This window comes from Mus caroli, chromosome 10, assembly GCF_900094665.2.
Source record: "Mus caroli chromosome 10, CAROLI_EIJ_v1.1, whole genome shotgun sequence".
NCBI classification, from domain to species: Eukaryota; Metazoa; Chordata; class Mammalia; order Rodentia; family Muridae; genus Mus; species Mus caroli.
The window spans coordinates 77309922-77326453 of NC_034579.1; positions in this window are offsets into that span (position 1 = coordinate 77309922).

The following is a 16532-nucleotide window of genomic DNA, read 5'->3' on the forward strand; positions in this document are numbered from 1 at the left end:
ACTGGAGCTTTGGGGGTCTGAGAAAAAAATTCGAAACTACGAAGGCACCTGTTAAAAAGATGTCAACTGGGGCTAGAGAGATGGCTCTGTGGTGAGGAGCCCAAAGGTGATTTCTTGTCTGATCTAGACGGACAGAAGGAAGATTTCTTAACATACTTAAACAAACTAGTATAATTTGTGATGTTAGAAAAATGCTTCACGTGGGATTGGAGAGATGGCTCAGCGGTTAAGAGCACTGACTGCTCTTCTAGAGGTCCTGAGTTCAATTCCCAGCAACCACATGGTGGCTCCCAACCATCTGTAATGGGGTCAGGGCCTCTCTGATACCGAGATTCTTTCTGCTGTTTGCAGTGCCCTTCTCAGACGTCTCCTCCAACAAGCTCAAGGCTGAACTGCAAATCCAGTCCTCTCCCCCTACCTCCATGTGACGAGCACCCCTTCAAGCGAAAATCAACCTTCCAATTCTCAGGATACTCCAGCTACACTTGGCAAGATAATTCTAGAACACCATTTCTGTTCCGTCCCCCACTTTACAGGTGGAGTGAGCAGAACTTTGCCTTAGGTATTTCTAGAATTTTAGTGCTTCACATATTACCTAACACCTGGGCAGTTCCTTGATAAATGCTTATAGAACATTCATTGTATGACAGCCAGGCATGGTGGCTGTCGCCTTTAATCCCAGCACTCGGGATGCAGAGGCAGGTGTATCTTTGCGAGTTTGAGGACAGCCTAGTCTGTGGGATGTTATACAAAGAAACACTGGAGAGAGAGAGAGAGAGAGAGAGAGAGAGAGAGAGAGAGAGAGAGAGAGAGAGAGAATGAACACTGGAGTCCTCAACAGAGCTTACATCTGAAAAGGGAAATGACAATAAATGTAAGCTGATAAGCCTGTGGTAACACTCAGTAGAGGACAAGGGGAACATGGGAAGCAGAGTGAACAGTAAGGATTTATTGAGGTGGTCAGCACAGGGCTTGAGAATTGAATAAAGAAAGAAATCCAGCCTGATGGGACGAGCTTGTGCAAAGGCCCTGAGACATGCTCAGCATCGTGAGGAGGTCAGTGTGGCTGCAATAGAGGTGGGGAGGGGGATGGGAGGAGATGAGGTGTAAGAGACGCCAAGCACTTGGTCACAGAAGACCCGAGTCCAGGCAGGGAGGACTTTGGATATTGCCCTGTATATGTGATAGGAAAAGTATGAACGGCTTAGTGGCAAAGTCTACTTTACATTATTTTTAAAAACTATTAATGTGTGTGTGTGTGTGTGTACACATATGGTTTATGTTTTAAGGTTTCTAAAAAAAAAACTATGGGGATTATACAAGTAAGAAGTTGGATGCAAGGAGGAGTCACTGAAGTCTGCTGGTAGTACAGTGTGAGAAACAGAAACTGGGCAGAGGATAGCTGTGGACGACCGTTCTGTCAGCAAGAGAGGAGCGTTGGTGACATTGCCAGTGCACCCGAGATGCCTTTTAGATGAGCAACATTGTGGATGTTGTCTGGGTGCTTCAATAGACTCCTCAGCAGTCTGGCAGAGAAATGGGAAGTTTATCAACAGGTGATGGTGTTTAAAACGTGAGAGAGGGTGACATTTCTTAGGGGTTGAAGACAGACAAGACAAGGGAGAGGTTGGAGGGTAGAACTCCAAGTAAAGTCCAGACCTCCTGAGGGAGGTGGAGCAGTGAGAAGTCAGTATGTCCTTCTATAGCCTTAGAGTTAGGAAACGTCAAGGCAACCCCCTCCTAAAGAGTACTGTGTCAGGAGCAGCCAGACCGTCATCCAGAAATGGCTGGAGAGCGACCTGAAGACTTGTCAATAAGAAGCAGAAAACCTGGGGAGACCAGGTCTATTCAGAAGCAGAATGGTTGCAGTCAAGAACAAGGGAGGGAGGCCAGATGATTCCAGAGATGTTCCAGCAAGGAGAATGGCTGATGGGGTTGTGACTGCCCACATAAATAGCAAAGAGGAAGGTGGGTTTGTTGTGTTAAGCCAGGAGATGTTGCAGACTCTGCGAAGGCTGTCTAGCCTTCGTGAACATCACTTTGCTGCTCTGTGTGACAGAAGAGTGATATTACCAATCACAGGCTGCTTCCACGGGCCCCTGTCTAGGTGTCCTGTGGCTTCAAAGGATGGATACCTAGCTCCAATTAACTCATAGTTTAAAGGCTGGGAGAGGGGGCTGCATCTCTCAGGCTGTTTTCATACTGACAGAATGAGCTGCAGTGTGTGGAGAGTTGGAGACACTGGATGAAGAAGCAGAAATGGGAAGGCCAAAGCTGGTGAATAGACAAAAGGGACTGAGGCCCAGTCACAACAGGGGGATGGCCTTGGGCAGAGGCAGGGGCAATGTGTGCCAAGGGAGCCATGTGACAGTCATTTGGTAGATTAAATGAGAATAAGATTCTTCACTGTTTTCCCAGTAAGATAGAATCAAGGCCGTGAGCTCAAGCTAGGCTGGTGAGGCATACGGGAGGTGTTCAGGGGTGGAGAGGGTGGGGAACGGCCATCTTGGGACACAGGCAGGGGAGGTAGGAGAATTAGTGTCCCAGGGCTGGAGGTTGGCTCAGTGGTTAAGAAATAGAAATTTTAAGCATGATTGTCTATAGCAGCACTATTCATGACAGCCAGTAGATATACATGAGGTGACATCAGGGCATGCCTAGACAAAGGAACACCATCTGACAGTAACAACACAAAGTATGCCCACCTAGACAACATGCTGAATGAGAGAAGCGAGACACAAAAGTCCTTATATTAGGTGAAGCCAACTAGAGTAGATGCCCAGCATAGGCTCACACTCAGGAATAGAAAGCAGAAGCTGCTCAGGTGGTCAGGGCAGGAGGATGACAAGTTCAAGGACTGTCTGAGCTATAGTGAGTTCAAGACCAACCTAGCCATCTGGGACACTGTCACAAAAGCTAAAAGAGGCTGGGAATTTAGCTCAATAGTAGAGGGTTTGCCAACACATGTGAGATTCTAGAGAGAGAAAGAGACACAGAGAGAGAGAGAGAGAGAGACAGAGAGAGAGACTGAGAGACAAAGAGACAGACAGAGACAGACAGAGAAACAGAGAGAGACAAAGAGCACAAGAGATGAAGGACTGCTTGATGCCAGCAACTAAGGGAAGAGGGAGTAAGGAGTGATGGCTAACAGGCATGGAGATGCTTTTGAGGAGAGTAGTGAAACTGTCTGGAATTAAACATGGGTGGTGATTATATAACTCTGTGAAGTCAATAAAACCCCTCAGGGTGCATGCTTTAAAATGGTGAATTTTCATTATTTGACGTCAAATTATACTACAGATCTACAGCGACAGCATAGCACCGGCAGAAAACACTCATGTGGACCAATGGAATAGCATGGAGGAGGCATAAGTGAACTTAGACACCAAGTATTTTAACAACACATATGCTGGAAAAGGGCAGCTCTTCCAATAGTTGGGGTTGGGAAAATGAGATACAGAAATAAAAAACAAAAAACTAGGAATATATCCCTCATCCTGCGTGTAAAACCTAATTCAAAACAGATTCAAGATCTTTTTTTTTTTTTTTTTTTTTTTTTTCCGAGACAGGGTTTCTCTGTATAGCCCTGGCTGTCCTGGAGTTTACTTTATAGAGCAGGCTGGCCTCGAACTCAGAAATCCACCTGCCTCTGCCTCCCGAGTGCTGGGATTAAAGGCGTGNGCCACCACGCCTGGCCAGATTCAAGATCTTAATGTTAGACCCGAGTTTTTTCATTATATTTTTATTGATTATTTGGGATTTTTTACATCGTGTACCATATCACACTTACTTTCCAGTCTTCCCAGGTTCTCTCCCCACAGTTGTGAAATAAGGAAGAGGGGAGAAGAAGGAGGGGGAGGGGGAGGGGGGAGGGGGAGAGGGGAAGGGGAAGGAGAAGAAGGAGAAAAATAGGCCCAGTTCATGTTGCCTGTAGACTCCCTGGAGCATGGTCAAACTCCCAGTGGCCATTCCCTTAAAGAAAACTGAGTCTTTTCCCACCCACACACCTTCCAGATGCCCTCAGTTGTGGAGAGTTACACTTGAGTGTTTTTATCACAATTTTAAGAGTTCTCTTCAGTGGCTTCCTGTCTAGGTTGCTACATTTTGGAGGAATGGGGGAGGGGGGAGTAGAGCTTTGTCACCAAAGTCTTCTGTATCCCTCTTTCTCAACCGTGACTCTGCAGTCATTGATAGCACTGCCAAAGTAGCTTCCTTGTCTTTTACAGTCAGCGGGAGCATGGATCACAAATTCCTACATGATCTCTGTTGTCAGCATACACCTCAGCATGGTCTCCTGAGGCAGTACAGGGCAGCAACACGACCCTCTGCCCCAGCACAGGCCAGGGACACCATCATAGCAGCAGCAGCAGCAGCAGCAGCAACACAAGCCAAGGGCATCACCATGGTCTCAGACGGCAGCTCAGGCCACCCACATCAATACAGCCTCTGGCAGCGACATGGCCCATGAACACTGATATGGCTTTGGGCTGCAGCATGGACCATGGATATCAGCATGACCTCAGATGGCTGCATAGACCCCTCACATTAACATGGCCCTTGGTGGCCGCAAGGCCCACAGACAGCAATGTGACCTTAGGCTGCAGCACAGAACCAGAGACTTTGAGGAAAATACTCTATAATATAGGCAGAGATGTGAACCTTCTTGAAAGGGCTCTCATAGCTCAGGAAATAATCTCAGGAATTGACAAATGGGATACATTATTAAAGTTCTGTATGGCAATGGAAATTATCACAAGGGTGAAGAAAAGGGGCACAGAACAAGAACAAATCCTTGCCAAGTACATATCCAATAGAGGGTTAATACCTGGACTATGCAAAGAACTTCAAAAGTAAAACACCAAAATGCCCAAATTAATCCAATCACGAATGGCAAATAGGTATCTGGAAAAGGGTGTGTGATAGTCAGGGATGTGCTGCTGTGAACAGACACCGTGACCAAGGCAACTCTTATAAGGACAACATTTAATTGGGTCTGACTTACAGGTTCAGAGGTTCAGTCCATTATCATCAAGGCAAGAACATGACAGCATCCAGGCAGGCATGGTGCAGGAAGAGCTAAGAGTTCTACATCTTCATCCAAAGGCTGCTAGGAGAATACTGACTTCCAGGCAGCTAGGATGAGGGTCTTAAGACCACGCCTACAGTGACACACCTACTCCAACAGGGCCACACCTTCTAATAGTGCCACTCCCTGGGCCAAGCATATAAAAATGATCAGAGCTGGCTTACAGCTTCAGAGGTTTAGTCTATTATCATCAAGGCAGGCAGGCAGACATGGTGTTAGAGAAGATGCAGAGAATTCTACATCCGCATCTACAGGCAGCAGGAAGAGACAAACTCTGAACTTGGCTTGGGCTTTTTAAAACTTCAAGGTTCACCCTCAGTGACACACTTCCTCCAGCAAGGGCACACCTCTTAATTCTTTCTAGTAGAACCAGACTCTGGCGACCAAACATTCAAATCTATAAGCCTGGGGGGCCATTCCTGCTCAATCCACCACTTCATTCAATGTCTTTAGTCATCAATGAAATTCAAATTCAAAGTCTCTCTCACCCTAATCAGAATGGCTGCAAGCAAGGAAAAGACAACCTCAGTAAGCACAGGGCAAAGGAGGAACTGTTGTTACTCGCTGCTGGGAGTACCATAGACCTGTGTAGCCATTGTGGAAATCAACATTCATCAGGTTCTTTAAAGCAAAGGTGATACGCTAGCATCTGACACAGCTACACCACTCCCAAGGATGCGTCCAACAGCAGTAAGTCAGAATTACCATAGAGACCCTTTACACGACTGTTTTTATTGCTATGCTCTTCACAGTAAGCATGATGAATGGATAAAGAAAATATGGTGTGTATGCATAATGGAACTTTGCTCAGTCATAGAGAAAAAAAATTAAAGCATGATGCTTATAGGAAAAATAGACAGAGAATGGTTCGCACTGGGCTAAGCAAAATAAGCTAGGCACAGAAAGAGAAATGCTATGTTGTGTTTTCTCTCGGATGCTGAGCCTAGGTTTACATTTATAGCTCTGTGTGTGCGTGTGTGTGTGTGTGTGTGTGTGTGTGTGTGTGTGTGTGTGTGAAAGACAGACAGACAGAGAGAGAAAGTGAGAGAGAAAGAGGGCTATGTATGGCAGGGGAGGAACAGATCTTAATGGTAGGGAGGAGACAGAGGGTAATGGAATACCTGTAAAATAAAAGCTGAAGCTCTTTGTGGGGAGGGAGGAGACCAGCAAGGAGCAGGATGGGCAGGAAGAATGGGGGAGGGGCAGCGAGGGAGATGTGGATGAGTCAGAACAAAGTTTAATGACACATGTGTGGCAACACCATAAAGAGGCCCATCACTTCATACGCTAACTTAAAATATTAAACAAACGTCAAATTATAACCCAATACCGTCATGATAAGTTAATGTAAGAGAGTCAGGTGTTCTAATATCAGGAAGCAAAACAGGGAATACCGTTGTGGGGACAGCAGTCCCTGCTGCAGTCAGAACAGTTTCTCTTTCGACTGTACCTGGGTTAGGTCAACACCTCTGTCCTGTCTGCTGCACCTGTGATGATATCTTAGCCTGCATTGCCCTTATTCCCGCTCCAGAGATTTGCATGTTCATTTAGTTTCAGAAAATGGAAACTAGCAACCAGAAGCAGCATTTTCCAGCGTGGAAAGCAACGCCCCGCAGAAGATAAAGAGGGAGAAGCGTTTACAAGAACCAGAGCCAGATGGATGGGGCAGCATCGCGTGGTGGCAAAGGAAGCAGGAGTTAAGGCTCTACTTACAGACCGAGGCAGGTCAGTAGGTCATCACCTGCCCTGTGGAATGCTTAGATTGCCAATGTCACTAAGGCAATGGCTTTGACTGTGGGCTGGGAGTATTGATTCATCAGTCTGACCGGAGGAATCGGTGGCATTACAAATAAAAATCAAAAGACTTTGAAAGGACACTCAGAACAGTCAGGTTGCTCCCAGAATGCCTTGCTCATCCCTCTGACAGTCGTTGCTACAGGAGGAATGAATGCCTGATCGAGTATGCACAGATGACCTTCCACCTTATGTCTGAGTCTCCCTCCCATGGAAGTTTGGACCCAACATTAGAATCCAACCTTTCTGATGAGCCCTGTGATGTGCATTGGCATTTGATGGCTGCTGGGGATGCCCTGTGGGGTTTTCCATGTAGGGTTGAATACCACTCGGCCAGGTTGGGATCTCATGCCTCCCTCCAGAAGAGGTTATGATGATAGGATCCCTCAGGGATGAGCTCCTCCCATTCCTCCCCCTCCTCCTTTTCCTGGTCAAGGTGGTAACATCCTGGGTGTCCTGTGGGTGTCACCAGCCACAGCTGGATGCCTAAAAGCCTATGGCAAAAGAGCAAACCTATAGACTGCTGTGAAGGCCTGGCTGATTTCTATGCTGATGAAACTTGGGACTGCAATAGATACATGGCGCCTGCAGTGGTTTAAATGAAAATGGCCCCCATAGGCTCATAGGGAGTGGCACTGTTAGGAGGTATAGGCTTTGTGGAGTAGATGTGACCTTGTTGGAGGAAGTATGTCATTGGGGGTGGACTTTGTGGTTTAAAATACTCAAGCCAGACCCAATATCTCTCTCTCTCTCTCTCTCTCTCTCTCTCTCTCTCTCTCTTCCTGCTGCCTGCTGATCCACATGTAAAATTCTCTGCTACCTCTCCAGCACCATGCCTGCCTTCATGCTGCCATGCTTCCCACCATGATAATGGACTGAACCTCCAAACTATATGCCAGCGCCAATTAAATGTTTTCCTTTATAAGAGTTGCCTTGCCCCTGGTGTCCCTTCCCAGCAATAGACCTTTGACTAGATAAAGCCCATTAGAATGGAATGGCTTATGAGCCTCGAGAAGCACCACACAGGATTATTCCCATGCTAGGAGTCATGGCTCATATGGTGACTTTGGTGGACTTGCTATTAGCACACAGATATTTGGCTGGATTTAAACTTGGCAAAGGGAGATCAACAGATTCAACAAATTGATTATGAGTCAGGAGCTTCCATTGAAGTTGATGAAGCTGTAGAAGAACCCAAAGATTTGCTCATCACTATTACAGGAACACAGAACCAGACCTGTACTTGTTATAGAGCAATGTAAAGCAGTGTGTAAGAGTTGATGAGGTTGCAGAATTCTAAGGCAAGATATCTCCCCCATTTTCATAGTCTGAAGCAGCATTTTGCAAAGTTTTTGTGAGACCAATAAAGAATCAAAGGAATCTTGCAGCTCTTCTGTAGAAATCTGTGGCTGTACAAAACCCAGATCCTCTGCTCCAAGGGCCCTGTCCAACTGAGACGGGCGGACATGTTCGCTGTCCTCCAGAGGGGGCGCTCTAGCTCCTCACAAGCAGACCTAGAGGAAAATGAGGGTGGGGGTGGGGGACCAGTAAACATTGAAATTCTGAAACAGAAGAAGAAGAAGAAGAAGAAGAAGAAGAAGAAGAAGAAGAAGAAGAAGAAGAAGAAGAAGAAGAAGAAGAAGAAGAAGAAGAAGAAGAAGAAGAAGNAAGAAGAAGAAGAAGAAGAAGAAGAAGAGAAGAAGAAGTAGAAGAAGAGGAAGAGGAAGAGGAGAAGAAGAGGAAGAGGAAGAGGAAGAAGAAAAGAAGAAGAAGAAGAAGAAGAAGAAGAAGAAGAAGAAGAAGAAGACGACCACCACCACCACCACCACCACCACTAAAACAACTAAAAGAGTACACTTGGTCTAATGCAACAGAAGAAAACGAAGATAAATGGAACTGATTTCATGACAAACTAAGGAGGTGTGCCAGAGAACGGGTCAGAGGGTGTCTGGGAGGTCTGAGGCTCTGAACTCCATTTTTTTTAAAATCACCTTCTTGGGACTCCTGCTGGGAGTTAAATCTTGGCATTCTTTCTGAACTCCTAAAGCAAGGAAAAGTTTAGAAAAACAATGTTCCAGTCATAAGGTCACTGCCTCTGAACTCCTGCAAAATTAGTAACCAGACCCTCTGCTTCCAGCGATTCTCAAAGTGCGACAGGCTGGAGCCTGGGAAATACTCTTGAGAAATCAGGCTGTGCCCTGATAATGTTTGGTCACCAAGCAAGAACCTCGGAGTCATAGCATGAAGATGTCTAGGTGAGAGCGTGCTGATTACAGAACACAGCGTTAATGCTCTTGAGCAGATTAGGAAGAAAGCCGCCTTTGGTGTTGGACCTGAATTTTTGCGCTACAGATGGCGGGTCCTGAGACTGGGCATGTCTGTATCTTTCTGAATCTCACTGCTATACTTCATGACGCAGTCGCAATGCCTCCGTGTCCATAGGTGGCTGACCACATGTCTGTGTTAGTCAGGCCTTTTCCAGTTGCAAGTGACAGAATCCCAACTCCATCAAGAAAAGATCAGGGCGAGGGAGGCTGGATTTCTTCGATTATACGAGGAAGGGCACAGAATAAAACTAAGAATGAGAGACTCGAAGCCTTCCTCTCACCTCCCATTAGAACTCTCCCCTCAGGCGTCTCCCAAGGTGGGCTAGAATCTTTTAGCAGGGAGCCCCCAGGCTCACTTCCTAAACAAGAGAGGAAGACTGAGAAATCCAAACTGGATTGGGTGGGGTGCATCTGAAGTCCCAACTACTCAAGACTCAGGAGGGACGAAAATGTTGTCTCCAGTAGAAAAAGAAGGAAATGCTCAAGGAAAAAACTCAGCCTATCTCAGGACACAGCTGCCCTCCTTCCTAATGGAGAACCAGCTGCGGCCATGAATGTGCGCATGCACACACGGCCAGAGCCACCTGCCTTGAGTTCGGAGAAGTGGAGTGGTTCAAGAAGAGATGGAGAGAGGAACTGCGCAGCCCTGTGTGGTGTGTCGAGTGCAACGTCTGTCAGCCCAGCCCTCCTCCCACAGGTGCTCCCCCTCCCTCATTCCAGCATCTCCTTGGAAACAGCTGCAGCTGGCTCTGTTCCCCTCTGGCTCATTTACCACGGGTTTTAGTACCTTGTGCAGGGACTCCGGCACTCAGTTCCTCTGTCCCTACACTGTCCTGTGTCTGTTCTGCCCACCAGGAAAGCCCCCGTCTACTCACTTCTGCCTTTCACAGAGTTATCAAAATATTAGTCTTCTTTGCTCCAGAATTCATGCTCTCTCTTGAATTTTTATTCCATTTATTTATTAGCGGGGAGTGGTTAAACCTGAGAATCACGAGGAGAAAAGACCCAACCCACGAGTGTCCAATTAAGGCACCCGGGACTGGCCGGCCAGTTGCCTTACCCAAAGGAGTCATTTGAGAGAGCAATCCCTGCTGGCCTTTTCAAGACCCTCTTATAGGAGAGACAAGGTGTTCACCGGGCTGACATACATTGTTAGAAGATACAATGTAAGGGAAGGGACAAAGCATATGCATCGAGTGCAAGCAGTTTACATCAGATCTAAGAAACAAGAACTTCTTAGTTACAAATAGAAACCTTACCTTTGCAAGAACTCAGCGCAGGACAAACAAGGACCTATTCTTAACTGTCTTAACTGCAAACAGTACTTGTAACCTGCAAAGTCCGTTTTGCCTGTTTGGATCTCCCACTAACTTGCATTATTGTTCTGTTTTGGTCACACAGGGTGTGCGTGTATCAATGCATGCATGTGTGGAGGTCAGAGGACAGCCTTAAGTGAGTTGGTCCTCTCCTTCCACTATGTGGTCCCGGGGAATCAAACTCAGGCCATCAGGCATAGGGGCAGATGCCTTTAACCTTCGGAAACATCTCAAGAGCTCTTTCTCTGGATGAACAAATCCCATTGATACTTATTTTGTTGTAAATTGGCTTATTTAAAGCTCTGGTTTAGTTACTTTGTCTCGACACAAGCTTGGAGTGTCTCAGTGGAACCTCAGCTGAGAAAATGTCTCCATCAGATTGACCTACAGGCAAGTCTATAGAGCATTTTCTTGCTCATTGATTGGTGTGACAGGGCCCAGCCCACTGTGGACCATGCCAACCCTGAGTGGTTGATCTTGGGTTAGATAAGAAAGCAAACTGAGCAAGCCATGGGATTCAAGCCAGGAAGCAATGTTCCTCCACACTCTCTGTTTTAGCTCCTGCCTCCAGGTTCCTGCCTTGAGTTCCTGCCCTGACTTCCCTCAGTGATGGACTGTAGGTGGTAAGATGAAATAAACCCTTTCCTCCTCAAGTTGCTTTTGGTGGTGGCATTTATTACAACAATAAAAAAACAGACTACAGTATACTGAGTATGTTGTGCTTCCATGGTACAAATGCCTGGATTTTGTGGGTGGATCCTATTTTTATTAGTTTCATTATTATATTTATTTTATATTTTTTACATTATTTCATTATTTTATTTATTCATTTACAATTTCACACATTTACAAACTAATTTGATCACGCTCACTGCCCCAATTATCTTCTCTTGACCCCTTTCACTCTTGCTGAGTCCATTCCCTCCCTTCTTCCATTCCCTTCCCCCCTCTCTCCCTCCTCTCTTCCTTCCTCTGTCCCTTCCTTTCCCTCACTGACCATCCTTCTCCCTCTTATTCCCTCCTTTTCTTTGTTCCCCCTCTCCTCTCTTCCTTTCTCCATCTCTCTCCCTTTCCCCCTCCCTCTCTCTCCCCTTCCCCCTCCCTTCCTCCTTCTTTGGGTTGGGAATTAAACACAAGTCTTGTCATACTAGGTAAGCTGCTCCACCACCGAGCCACACCCCAAGCTCTGTTTAAGATAATTTTAGTGGCTCACCTTCAAAGGCAGCTACATCATTTGTGGCCTTGTCTCCTTCCTAAATCTGACTGTTCTCAAGAATTTGAGGTTCATGTCTTTGTAACATTCCCCATATCTGCTCATCACCTCTGGGCCTCAGTAGAGTAGAGTCAGCAGCAGAGCGAACAGAATTGCTGGTGACATGGTGACAGAGGCCTGTTTCCCTTCATCTCCTTGCTTCTCCCCAAATCTCTTCCTCTCACTTGGCATCCTTACAAAGTAAGTTTCAGTAGAGGTGTCTGTGGCTAAGACCTCCTTACCAAAGTGCCCTCTCACAGCTTACTTTCCCCCCATTTTTTCAAGCTCAGTTGTTACTGAAAGTATTTGAGAAGGTCAGAGAAAGTCACTGTGAACATTATGTATGGTGTAGAGGGTAAAACTATGGTAATGCATTAAGTGAAGACTCAGCACTTTTATACCCTTTGGTTATATCCTGAGTTCAGCTGAGAGCTTTGGACCCATGGAGATCCTTTTGTCGCATTAACCTGAGAAATGTCCCTCATAAGTTCTCATACTTGAGCACTTTGAACAGGGCAGAGCTGACCACATCAACTGCATCTTATTAATTAATTTTGTGTCTCTTTTCCTTTTAGATGGGGTCTTGGGTAGTCTTGAACTCACTATGTAGCTGAGGATAACCTCAAGTTTCTAATTGCTCCATCTCTTTGGTCCCGGATGAAGTGCCTTGAAAGGATGACTTTGTTATACCATTGGAGAATTGGCTCTTAGCCACACAGCACTTGAGGTCACTGCGCTCACCTGGAAGGTCACTGAAGGTTTAAATGTGGCTAATTGATTGCCAGTGTATGCCTGAACATTGTTCCATAGCAACATTTCCCATCAAATGCAGCAATTGGCCAAGCTTGTGATAGAATGAGAATGGCAAACATTGAAGCCACAGCTGCTATAAACAAAGTGCTACTGTAGCATACCTTAGATACTTTGTATACTAAATAACATGCTAGGAATGTTGCCCAATGCTTGCCTCATGTGCATGAGGTCTGCATTAATTATGTTTCTGTTGCTGTGATAAAATACCACTACCAACATAAACTCATAGAAAAAAATGCTTATTTAATCTTACAATTCCAGAGAAAGAAGAGTCCATAAATGGTAGGAAGTTGGCCTCTTCATGTATCCAGCAGAAAGTCAGTCTCATAAGTGATAGGGGAGGCAATGGAAGCCCTTGGCCAGAGAAGAAATTTGAGAGATCACATTCCCAACTGCAACCATGAAGCAGAGAGAGAGATCTGGAAGTGGGGTGAGGATATAAAGCCTCAAAGAGCATTCCCCAGGGACATCTTCCTCTACCAAGGCCACAACTCCACACACAGCAAGAACCAGGTGTACAAATATGTGAGCCTATGATGGGCATTTCTCATTTAAACTACTATAAGGTCCAATGTTTAATCTTACCACTATCTAAAGCCTCTCACCTGCTATTATTGAGGTCATCATCTATTCAAGATGTGTGCTTTTATTATCATTGGACATTTTAGTAGCCAGAGGTCCACATATCTAGTTTAGATGCAGAACTGTGATTTGAACCAGTCTCAGTGCCCACCCGGCACTCTCTGTAAATCTAGTTCTAGGCATCTGATGCCTTCAGAGCATTTACTTCTCTTGTGAAGGACCTGAGTTCAGGTCTCAGTACCCACTCGGCACTCTGTAAATCTAGTTCTAGGGGTTTTATACCTTCTTCTGACTCCCACAACCACCAGGCACAGACATGCACATGAATACATGCAAGTAAAAAACACTCAAATAGGCAGAATAAACATTTTTAAAATGCACCAGGCAGGTAGGAAGCCTCTTCCTGTAAAGATTCCTTTGATGTAGCTTTTCCCCAAAACTTTAAGTTAGTTTCTAAGAACTTTGTAGAATACATTTTATTTTATTAGCTCTTCTCAGATACACCCCCACTTCTCTTCCCACTTAACTTCACATCCTGCTCCCCCGTCAAGACCAGTTTGGGCTGCCCAAATATTCTTGTTTTCTACTGGAGTATGATTTGGTGTAGCTTTTGTTGTTGTTGTTGGTTTTTCGAAACAGGGTTTTTCTGTGTAGCCCTGGCTGTTCTGGAACTCACTTTATAGACCAGGCTGGTCTTGAACTCAGAAATCCGCCTGCCTCTGCTCCCAAGTGCTGGGATTAAAGGCGTGCGCCACCACGCCTGGCTTGGTGTAGCATTTTTAAGGGTCATTAAAAAGATAAATATTTCCCAGATATCATCAAATCATTAGTTTGTCATTTGAAGATTTTTTTTTTTGGAGAAAGGTCAGAAAATATTGAGCTCAAAGAACCTCTGTCCTTCTCTGCCTGTTAAGTAGAGTTGACAAACAGAACTAGTTCTATTCTTGGTGTACCAAGGGCAATTTTTGTGGGCATGAACAGAAGCCCTCTATCACAAATGGCACTGTCCCGTTTATTAACTGGCACAAGTTGCTTTTCTTCTTCCTGTTTTAGGTAATATCAATCATCCTCCATTACCTTGATCCATCACCTTGTGGATCATCCCTGACGCCCAAATGGGATGCTTCTCACATAGATTTTCTCAGCTCTCTTGGATACGTGTGCAGGGTCCACAGCAGTGTGCCAGTAAGAATCCGTGTACTGGTGGGTCTCCCTAGACAGTGCCACACACTTAACATTCTGTCCACACTTCTTGAACGAATGAGTCCTTATACCGTATGATAAAGGGATATCATTACTCTTTCAGCATGACTGGCATGCTGTTGCCAAGTCCAGAGTACAATGCATAGATCATTTTCCCCCAAATGCCTGTCTAGTTAAATATTAACATTGGGTGTTTGACTCTCCTCTCTGCAAGTCTGCCACTGGTTTTTATGCACCTGTGTCATTAGGTGTGACTCCATCATTAAGGATGACATCATGCATGGTTCAGCCTATTTTGGAAAGTCCATTTCACCCAAGTCCTCTCCTCAGCCACCCTGCTCCCACTTGAAATCAGTAAGGGTTGAATTTCTCTCATCTCTGACTATGAGTAGAGAAGTCACAGTAACTTCTCGCCAGTTCCTTACTCCCCAGGTGTCAGGAGCCTTTGCTTCTTCTCTGAAGCAGAGGGGGAAAAGAGAGAGAAAGTATGCTTGCCAGGCAGGGTCAAGGCAGGTCAGAGTCTGTTGGCAGACATCCTGGCCTGCTGCGGCATGGAAGGATAAGAGGAGGTGCACTTGAGGCTCAAGGTGAGGGCCTGAAGAGTCTATCAACCTTGGTGGAAGCAACAGGGAGGTTTGGGGGAGAGAACAAATGTCTTGTGTATATTTCAGCAAATTGTTTCTGTTAGCTTGTGGTTTTGCCTCCCACGGTACTGTAGTATAAAAAAGCTATAAGAAATACACTCAGGGCTGGGATGGTAATGACCTGCAGCCGTCCCTTACCTGTCTGTTGCGTCTTTTTTCCATCTTTCCTATAGTCAGCCTCACTCCCCACTCAGAGGACCATTTGGCATCCTACCAAGTGCACCCAGGTATGTTCACTGTGATCCTGCTGATCAGATCCCATTACCTGGTGACCTGGTACCTGCTTGGTTGGCAGTCGGCAGGGCTGGCAGGGAGGAAGTCTCTCCTCTGCTCCTGCCTGCAGTGGAGATCCATTGCTAAGGGTCATCCAGGCGTATAGGGACGTCTGCCCTAATCATCCACACTCGGCATGTCTCTAATGTAAAGATGACATCTAAAGCTGACAAAGGCTACACAACATGATGGGGGCCAAGTAAAATGCAAGTGAAACTTAGCACAGCACCTGGCATACAGTAAGTCCTCGATAGCAAAAGGCATTACTTCATTTCCAAGAGGTGGGGCGACCAGGGGCATAGGTACTAGTAAGGCAGTTAGTTTTCTAGCTTAGAGGTTTGGTTTGGTTTGGTTTTTATATGACTCATGCAAACCTTTGAGGGAGGGATTGTTTGTTTCTGAAATATTACAAATGAAATATTACAAAGCACCCTCATTGGGAACCAGAAAATCCACTGTACTCTTAAGATTAGGCTCAGTTGTAATGGAGGCCCCAGCCATAGTCCACAGAGCCATAGCTTAGGCAACACAAAAAGTTTTCTATAAAATTTTTATTTTTTGTTCTTTGGTCCTTTCATCCATGTATTTTTAGTTAGGGTCACTATTGCTTTGATGAGACCTTCACTAGCAAAGCAACTTGGGGAGGAAAGCATTTATTTGGCTTAGGCTTCCACATCACAGTTCATCATCAAAGGAAGTCAGGATAGGAAATCAAGCAGGGCAGGAGCTGATGGGGAAGCCATGGAGAGGTGCTGCTTACTGGCTTGCTGCTTCTGGCTTGCTCATCCTGCTTTCTTTTAGAACTCACCAACCTGAGGAAGGCACTACCCACCATGGGTTGGGCCCTCCCTGATCAATCACTGATTTGAAAAATGCCCTGTAAGCTTACCTACAGCCCAATCTTATGGAAGCATTTTTTTTTTTTTTGAGACAGGGTTTCTCTGTATAGCTCTGGCTGTCCTGGAACTCACTTTGTAGACCAGGCTGGCCTCGAATCAGAAATCCGCCTGCCTTTGCCTCCCGAGTGCTGGGATTAAAGGCATGCGCCACCACACCCAGCTTTATGGAAGCATTTTTAAATTGAGATTCCTCTAAGATGACTTTAGCTTGTGTTGGGTTGACACAAAAACATTGACAGTATCTATGTATGCATGTGCATATGTAGAGGAGTGGTTCTGATGCTTGGATTCAATCGAGAATCTGTGTTTACTGACACTGAAGGTCCTTGCCCCCAATTGGTTT